Here is a 9312-nt window from a genome sequence, read left to right as displayed (position 1 = left end):
ATATGTTCATGTTTGAAAGGTGGTATATTAAAATTCTAAGTCCTTGGTATTGGTAAATGTTGAATAAATATAGAAGAAAGAAATAATTATTTTTTATTACAATACAACTGTATTGTAAAATACAGTCTCTCATACTGTAAAGTGGTATTATTGTTAGAAGGTTGTCTTGGTTTAATATAGTTTAGGTTTAGGGAATGCTTTTTGATTCTTTAATTCAGAGTTTTATGTATTAACAGTTTATTTTAAAAGTCTGCATCAGTAAACTTCTTTTGAAGAAGAAACGTGCTCCTCTCAGATGTGGATAATCAATTTTGAGAGTTTTTCAATTAAAAAATAAAAATAATATATTTATATATATATATATTTTTTTTCTGGGGAATTAACATGTGGCCTGTGTGAAGGGAGTCCAGGCTTCTTTTGCAATGGGAGGGGATGATTGATTTCTAAAAGCAGCAAAAGATAGAGTAAGGGTGTGAAGAAAATATGGAGTTACTGGCAGCATGAGATGAAGAAATTACATTAAATGTAAAACGACCTAACTGAAATTGTGGTGGAGCATTTGAAGAAGCTATGATGAGTGACTGTGTACAGAGGAAGAAGACCTTGTTGTTTTCAGTGGGAAATGGTCCAGCTAAAGCTGTCACTTGACTTCAAACATCGAGCCCACCTTTCATCATAATGAGTGGAGAAAATAAGCAGTTTTTTTCTGAACTACATAAATACAAAAGCGGCTTGATGCACTGAGCTATGTAAAAGAGTAAAGTGGCAGCCTGTGGTACACATTATGCTCTTGTTAAATGTATACGTAATTTTACAGTAAATTTATTTTCATTTTCTCTCTTCTTTGTGTAGATGTTATCTGTGTTGGGAGTAGATTTTAGTTTTGATTATATTATTTTCATTGAGAAACCTGAGTGGATCTGAGGAAAAATAGCAGGGGAAACAAGCCAGGCATGGTAGCTGATGACAGTAGTTGAAGTATTTTGGGAGGTTGATACAGGTAGATGACACGATATCGGGAGTTGAAAACCAGGCTGCCTAACATGGTGAAATCCTGTAGAAATAAAATAAAATAAAATAAAATAAAATAAAATAAAATAAAATAAAATAAATAAAATAAAATAAAATAAAATAAAATAAAATAAAATAAAATAAAATAAAATAAAATAAAATAAAAAAATAAAATAAAAAATAAAATACATAAATCAGGAGTGGTCGCATGTGCCTCTAATTTCAGCTACTCAGAAGCTGAGGCAGCAGAATCACTTAAACCCAGTAAGTAGGAGTTCCACCAAGCCGAGATTGTGCTATTGTCCTTTAGCTGGGAACAAGAGTGAAACTACCTCTAAAACAAAACTAAACAAAAGCTTTGGAGAAGTGGATGTGTACCTTGGAAATGATAAATTACAAAGAAGTTCATGTAGAAAATGAGACCAGAATTGTTGCTGTTAAAGTGATGAATGACAGCATTAATGTTTGAACAAGTTTTAAATCAATGAAGGTGGCAAATATAAAAGTTATGTAGGGGCAACCCTTTATCTTCTAGAATCAGCTACTTCAACCTACCTTGCTCTCTGACTGTCTCAGTGGGGACTCTTAATATGAATTTATTGACTCCAAGTGTTGTTTTTCTCATGTACTGAACCTAGAAACTCCCTCCCTTAATCCTGATTTTAAAAGAAGCAAAGTGGTTACTTAGCAATGGGGTATGACAATGGTTAATTGTTATTCATATATTACAAATTTCAGCATGCAGTTAAATATCAGGAGAAAGTGCTTCATGTTCAAGTGGAGTCCCAAAGGATTAAAAATCTTGCATGTCCTTTGTTACTCAGATCAGTGAGGCATACTCCATGTGAGTATGAGAAACAAGTTCACTTAATCACTAACACATTCTTAAAGTCTATCATTCAGTGACTCTTGACTTTACTTTCACTTTCTACCATGAATTACACACTCTGGAAGTCCTGATTCTAAAGTCTGAGACTCTTTTCTATGCAGATATTTTCATGGGTGTTTTCCAAAAATAAACTGTAAAGGTCATCCTGTGAGTCTAGAGAAGTGAGTGGTTGGGAGAGGCAGAAAAGTGCAATCAGCTTTAATGTTATATTCAATGTGTGAATTGCTGAGGAGAGAATGGGTTATATTTCTTATAATGTTGGATGTATTTTTCTTGAATCACCAAACCCAGTAACTTATATGCATGTCTCGTTATTTTTTCATTCTTTCCTTTATACTCCTTACCTAGTTTTGTAATATTTCTCTCTACCATCTTGCCTCATTCCCACTCTTTTTTTTCCCCCCATATCTATTGCCTCTCTCCATTCATTCTTTTGATTAAATCTTCCTTTTTTTTCTGTGGGTATCTGGTAGCTGTACTTACTTGGTTTTCTTGCTGCTCCTACTTACTTAGTCTGTTTACTAGGTATTTAACAATTGTCTTTAAAAGCAACATCTTTCATTTCTTAACATTTTATTCCTAGTGGTACATGATTTTGAAAACAAGCTTTGATGACACCTCTAGTTAAATAATTACATAATATGCACCTGATACCTATATTTTCTAGCGGGTATGTTACTCATAGGTAGAAATGGGTACTGTTTTGTGCTCTTCTCTATTTTCAAGAGTGTTCTTTATATCTCATCCCTTTAAATGACACATTATGTGTTTGCTGTGATGTTCAAATGATAATTTGAAATGTGATTTACTTTATCCACTTGGAAAATGTCTCATAAAGTTAGTTAGGGAGATTCCCTCTTTTTGTATTGTTTGGAATAGTTTCAGAAGGAATGGCTCCAACTTTTTTTTTTTTTTTTTTTTTTTTTTTTTTTACCTCTTGTAGAATTTGTCTGTGAAGCAGTCTGATCCTGGAGTTTTTGTTGTTGTTGTTGTTATTGTTGTTGTTGTTGTTGTTGTTGTTGTTGTTAGGCTATTAATTGCTGCCTCAACTTCAGATCTTATTATTGTTTTTTTTGGGTATTCAGCTTCTTCCTCGTTTAGTCTTGGGAGGAGGTAAGTGTCCAGGAATGTACCCATTTCTTCTAGATTCACTGGTTTGTTTGCATAGAAGTGTTTGCAGTAATCTCTGATGTTAGTTTGTATTTCTGTGGAATTGGTGATGATGTATCATTTATTATTTTTTATTGCATCAATTTGAATTTTCTCTTTTCTTTTTAATTAGTCTGGCTAGTAGTATATCTGTTTTTTGATCTTTTCAATTTTCTTTCATATTCTTATAGGATCTGTCTGAAAGCAATAAATTTTGTTTGTTTGCTTGTTAGTTTTTTTTCCTTGGACTATCTGATCATTCTAAGAAGCAAATATTAGCTCTCATAGAACTGTTTTATTACATCGGGAATCTCTAATTGCTAATGTTCTGTTTCTGACACTCTGTTACCTGTGAGTTGATATTTTTGCATTGAAAAAAAAAATTACCTTTTAAGTACTCAAGCACCCCGAGGTTTCATATTTTAGATTGGTGTGGTATTTATTGATTGTACCATTTCTGGAGAAAATTAATAGGTAAACTTTAGTCTTTGCAATTTGTCTTTTCAACATGTTCCACAGTATATGTTTATAACTCTCATGAACTGAAAATTGGCACAGATGTGTTTTAAAGTAGCACCCTTACCCCTGTCATCAGTGGTTATGTATAGAACACAGCTCAATAGTAAGGTGTTCCAGTTCATTTTAAATATTTTTTTTCAAAAAATTAAGCTACAACCATGTTTCCAAGCTCTACCAGCTGAATACTTAATAACTGACTAAGGCAGGCTCTTTTCTCATGTTCCACAGTCAAATATTCTTAATCTGTAATTTCTGTGTTTCTAAGAAATTATGATGGTGATATCAATAGAAACAAGGTTTTCTTTCCCTATTCTTTGTTGTATTCTGAAAACATCAGATATTTTAGTTTAGAGTAAAACAACTATTGTTTTCCTTGATAAACTAAAGAAGATTTCATCACTTTTCAAACATAATCTTACTTTCCCCCTGATATCTCTGTTAGAATATTATCAATCACCGATAATACTGTAACTTTTAACTATTTTGGCTTTCTTTAATTTTTATAGGAAAAATGTGGGAGGTAGGTGATTAATAATTATCTGTCTATAAACAAGCATTTTTAGAGACTTGCAATATACATACATACATTGTAAGTATATACATTCATATATATGTATAGTGATAATTGATGCAGCATTTTATCTTACTTAAAAATTATCCAAGTATCCAAAAATTATCCATTAATTAGTTGATTTACTATTAATCAATTTTAAAATTACTAAGACTCTTGGAAGTTATATAATTAAGCAGAAATATTATAGAATATGTTAAAATAATTTTAAAATTGTGTTTTATTTTGGTTGAAAATATAATTTCATAATTTTCCAAATCATGATTATGTAAAAATGATATTAGCTAATTTGATTAGTAAGTAAATAAAGAAAATTTAGAAAATTCGGAATAACTAGTCACTTTATGGAAAAACACACAAATCTTGCAAAATTAAATTATATACATATACTTATTACACTAATATGTTTGGAAAACCATACATATGGTATATTCAAATAAAATGGCCAAGCAAACCAGCTGATCTATGAAAAAAAAAATAATTTTATTAAATAAACTTGAATTTTTACATTAAATTTTCTATGGACTACTTATTTATTCAAAAAAGACATTTTATACTTAAAAACATATTTAAGTAAATTATTTAGAAGAGAAGTCATCCTGTTTGTAAAATGATGATTTTGTTGTCAATAGCATATAAGCTGATGTTTCATTTTTTATTTAAGTTTTTGAAATTGATTGTTGCTCTATTGCCCATGCTGGAGTGCACTGACACAATCTTGGTTCACTGCAAACTCTGCCTCCCTGATTCTAGAGATTCCCATGCCTCAACTTCCCAAGTAGCTAAGATTACAAGTACCTGCCACCACACCTGACTAATTTTTGTACTTTTAGTAGCAATGAAGTTTCAGTATGCTGGCCAATCTTGTTTCAATCTCCTGACATCAGAAATTCACTTCCTCAGCCTCTCAAAGTGCTGAGATTACAGGCATGTCTCACCGTGCCCAATCCAAACTGTTTTTTGTTTGTTAGTGTTCTTGTTGCTTGTTTATATTCAGAGTCTCGAGGTCAATAAAATTCCAATGTTTCCATATTCGGGTTTTTTTTATTATTTATTTATTTATCTCTGTTACTCTAATTTAAATACTGGGGTACATGAACAGATATTGTGGGACTCTTGCATAGGTACAAACATGCCATGGTGGTTTGCTGCATCAATTTTCCCATCACCTATATCAGGCATTTCTCCCATTGTTATCCATCCCCACCGTCCCTGCCCATCACTGTACCTCACTACTCCAACCCACAAAAGATCTCAGTGTTAGATGTTCCCCTACATGTGCCCATGTATTCTCATTGTTTGACACCCATCTAGGAGTGAGAATAGGCAGTGTTTTGTTTTCTGTTCCTGTGACAGTTAGCTGAGAATGGTGGTTTCCAGATATATCCATGTCACTATAAAGGATATGAACTCCTCATTTTTTAAGGTTGCGTAGTATTCTATGATGTATATTTGCACATTTATTTGTCCAGTCTATCATTGATGAGCATTTGGATTGGTTCCAGATCTTTGCTATTGTAAACAGTGCCACAATGAACATACAAGTGAATGTATCTTTATAAGAGAACAATGTAAAACCCTTTGGTTATATAGCCAGTAATGGGATTGCTTGGTCATATGGCATTTCTAATTCTAGGTCCTTGAGGAAATTCCACACTGTCTTCCACAATGGTTGAACTAATTTACACTCCCACCAACGTGTTAAAATGTTTCTATTTCTCCACATCGTCTCTAGCATCTGTTGTCTCCAGAATTTTTAATGATAGTCATTCTAACTGGCATGGTTTTGATTTACATATCTCTAATGACCAGTAATAAAGAGCATTTTTTTTTCTTGTAAATCTGCTTTATCTCTTTGTAAATTCTTCATAGTACCCTTTGTCAGACAGATATATTACAAAATTTTTTCCATGCTGTTGGATCCCAGTTTACTCTAATGATATATTTTTCTGCTGTGCAGAAACTCTCCAGTTTACTTAGATCAAATTTGTCTGTTTGGGCTTCTGTTGCCATTGCTTTTGGGTGTTTTATTCATTAAGTCTTTACTGATGCCTATGGATGGAGTGTTTTTGCCTAGGTTTTATTCTAGAGTTTTTATTGTGTTATGTTTTATGTTTAAATCTTTAATCTTTCTGGAGTTAATTTTAGTGTAATGTGTAAGGAAGGAGTCCAGATTCAGCTTTCTGCACATGGCTAGCCAGTTTTCCCAACACCATTTATTAAATATGGAATCCTTTCCCCATTGCTTATTTTTGTCGATTTTGTTTTGTTTTGTTTTGTTTTGTTTTCCCCAGTTTTGTAAATGTGTGGCATTACTTCCAGTGCCTCTGTTCTGTTTCATTTGTGTATGTCTCTGACTTGGTACCAGTATCATGATGTTTTGATTACAGTAGCCTTGTATCATAGTCTGAAGTCAGGTAGTATGATGCCTCCAGCTTTGTTCCTTTTGCTAAGGATTGTCCTGGCTTTGCAGCCTATTTTTTGTTTTCTTATAAAGTTCGAAGTGTTTTTTTTTTTTTTTTTTTTTTTTTTTTTTTTTACCTGTTATGTGAAGAAGGTGGATAGTTTGATGGGGATAGCATCGTTTCTATAAATTTCTTTGGGCAGTATGCAGTATGGTCATTTCCATGATACTGATACTTTCTAAAGCTGAGAATAAAATGTTTTTTCAACTGTTAGTGTCCTCTTATTTTCTTCAGCAGCGGTTTGTAGTTCTTCTTGATGAGATCCTTTACTTCCTTTGTTAGTTGTATTCTTAGGTATTTTATTCCCTTTGTAGCAATTGTGATTAAAGGAATACTCTTGATTTGGATATCTGTTATCCTGTTATAGATAAATAGAAATGCTTGTGTTTTCTGCACAGTGATTTTGTATCCTGAGTCTTGGATGAAGATGCTTATCAGTTTAAGAATATTTTGGGCTGAGACAAGGGGGTCTTCTAAATATACAATCATATCATCTGCAAATGGAGACAATTTAACTTCCTGTTTTCCTAAATGAATATATATATATTTGGTTGGTAGAGTAGAGTATTAATTTCTCCCTCAACTCCAGCTTATTATTAATCTACTTGGGGTTTAAACTTCTTTCTGTTTAGTCTTTGGACGGTGCAAGTGTCCAGAAATTAATCCATTTCTTTGAGGTTTACTGGTTTATGTGCATAGAGTTGTTTGTAGTAATCTGTGATGGTAATTTGTATTTCCATGGAATCAGTAGTGGTGTCCCATTTATCAATTTTTATTACATCTATTTGATTCTTCTCTCTTTTCTTTTCTTTCTTTCTTTCTTTCTTTCTTTTTTTTTTGTTAGTCTGGCTAGTAGTCTATCTATTTTGTTGATTTTTACAATAAAGAAAGATCCTGTATTTATTAATTTTTTGAAGAGCTTTTCTGTTTTAGTCTGCTTCAGTTCTGCTCTGATCTTAGTTATTTCTTGTCTTCTGCTAGCTTATGAGTTTTCTCGTCTTTTCTTTTTTGATATTGTTCATCTAGCTCTTTCAATTTTGACAATACAGTGTCAATTTTAGATCTTTTCTCACTTCTCATGTGGGCATTTATTGCTATAAATTTCCCTCTAGACACTGCTTTAAATGTGTTCCAAACATTCTGCTACATTGTCTTTGTTCTTATTGGTTTTGAAGAACATCTTTATTTGTTCCTTAATTTCATTGTTTATTCAGTAGTTACACAGGAGCCAGTTGTTCATTTTCCATTTAGTGGTACTGTTTTGAGTGAGTTTATAACCCTGAGTTCTAAGTTCAATTGTACTGTGGTCTGAGAGTCTGCTTTTTATAATTTCTATTCTTTTGCATTTGCTGATGAGAGGTTTACTTCCAATTACGTGGTGAATTTTAGAGTAAGTGTGATGTGGTGTTGAAAATAATGTGTGATCTGCAGATTTGGAGTGGAGAGTTCTGGAGATATCTATTTGGTCCACTTGGTCCATATCTGCATTCAAGTCCAGGATATTTTTGCTAATTTTCGTGTTGTTAATCTGTCTATATTGACAGTGCAATGTTAAAGTCTGGCCACTATTATCGTGTGGGAATCTAAGCATTTGCTGGTCTTTAGAAGTTGTTTTATGTTTCTGGGTGCTCTTGTTTTGGATGTATATATAATTGGAGTAGTTAGCTCTTCTTGTTGCATTAATCTTTTTACCATCATGTAATGCCCTTCTTTGTCTCTTTTGATATTTGTGATTTAAAGCATATTTTTTCAGAGACTAGAATGGCAAACTTTGCTTTTTTTTCCTCTCCATTTGCTTTGCAAATCTTTCTCCATCCCTTTATTTTTAGTCCATGTGTGTCTTTGCTTGTGAGTTGGATTTTCTGAATACAGAACACTGATGGATCTTAACTTTTTATCGTTTGCCAGTCTGTGTCTTTTGATTGGGGCATTTAGGCCATTTACATTTAACATTAATATTATTATATGTGATGGAAATTTGATCCTGCCATTTTGTTACTGGTTGGCTGTTTTGCACGTTAGTTGACACAGCTTATTCATTGCATGGTTGGGCTTTACTATTTGATACGTTTTTGCAGTGGCTGGTAATGGTGGTTTTTTTCCGTGTTTGGTGCTTCTTTCAGGAGCTTTTGTAAGGCAGGTGTGGTGGTGATGAAATCTCTCAGTAATTGCTTGTCCATAAAGAATTTTATTACTCTTCCATTTATCATATTCTGGGTTGAAAGCTGTTTTCTTTAAGGATGTTGAATATTGGCCCCTACTCTTTTCTGTCTTGTAGAGTTTCTGCCAAGAGATCCACTGTGGGTCTGATGGGCTTCCCTTTGTGGGTGATGCAACCTTTCTCTCTGGCTGCACTTGGCATTTTTAAATTCATTTCATTGCTAATGAATCTGACAATTACGTGCCTTGGGGTTGCTCTTCTGTATGGATATCTCTCTGTTGTTCTCTGTATTTCCTGGTTTAGAAAGTTTGGCTGAATTGCTAGATTGGAGAAGCTTTTCAGAATAATATTCTTAAGAATGTTTTCCCGCTTGGATTCAGCCTCCTCATAACCCTCAGTTACACTGATCAAGTGTAGAATAAATTTTTTCACATAATCCTATATTTCTTGGATGCTTTGTTCTTTTTACTCTTTTTTCTCTAATCTTGTCTTCTCATTTTATTTCATTGAGTTGATCTTTAATTTCTGATATTCTGTCTTCTGATTG

This window comes from Saimiri boliviensis, chromosome Y (assembly GCF_048565385.1).
Source record: "Saimiri boliviensis isolate mSaiBol1 chromosome Y, mSaiBol1.pri, whole genome shotgun sequence".
NCBI lineage: Eukaryota > Metazoa > Chordata > Mammalia > Primates > Cebidae > Saimiri > Saimiri boliviensis.
The sequence above is the reverse complement of the archived record's forward strand: the minus strand, read 5'-3'. Positions refer to the sequence as shown.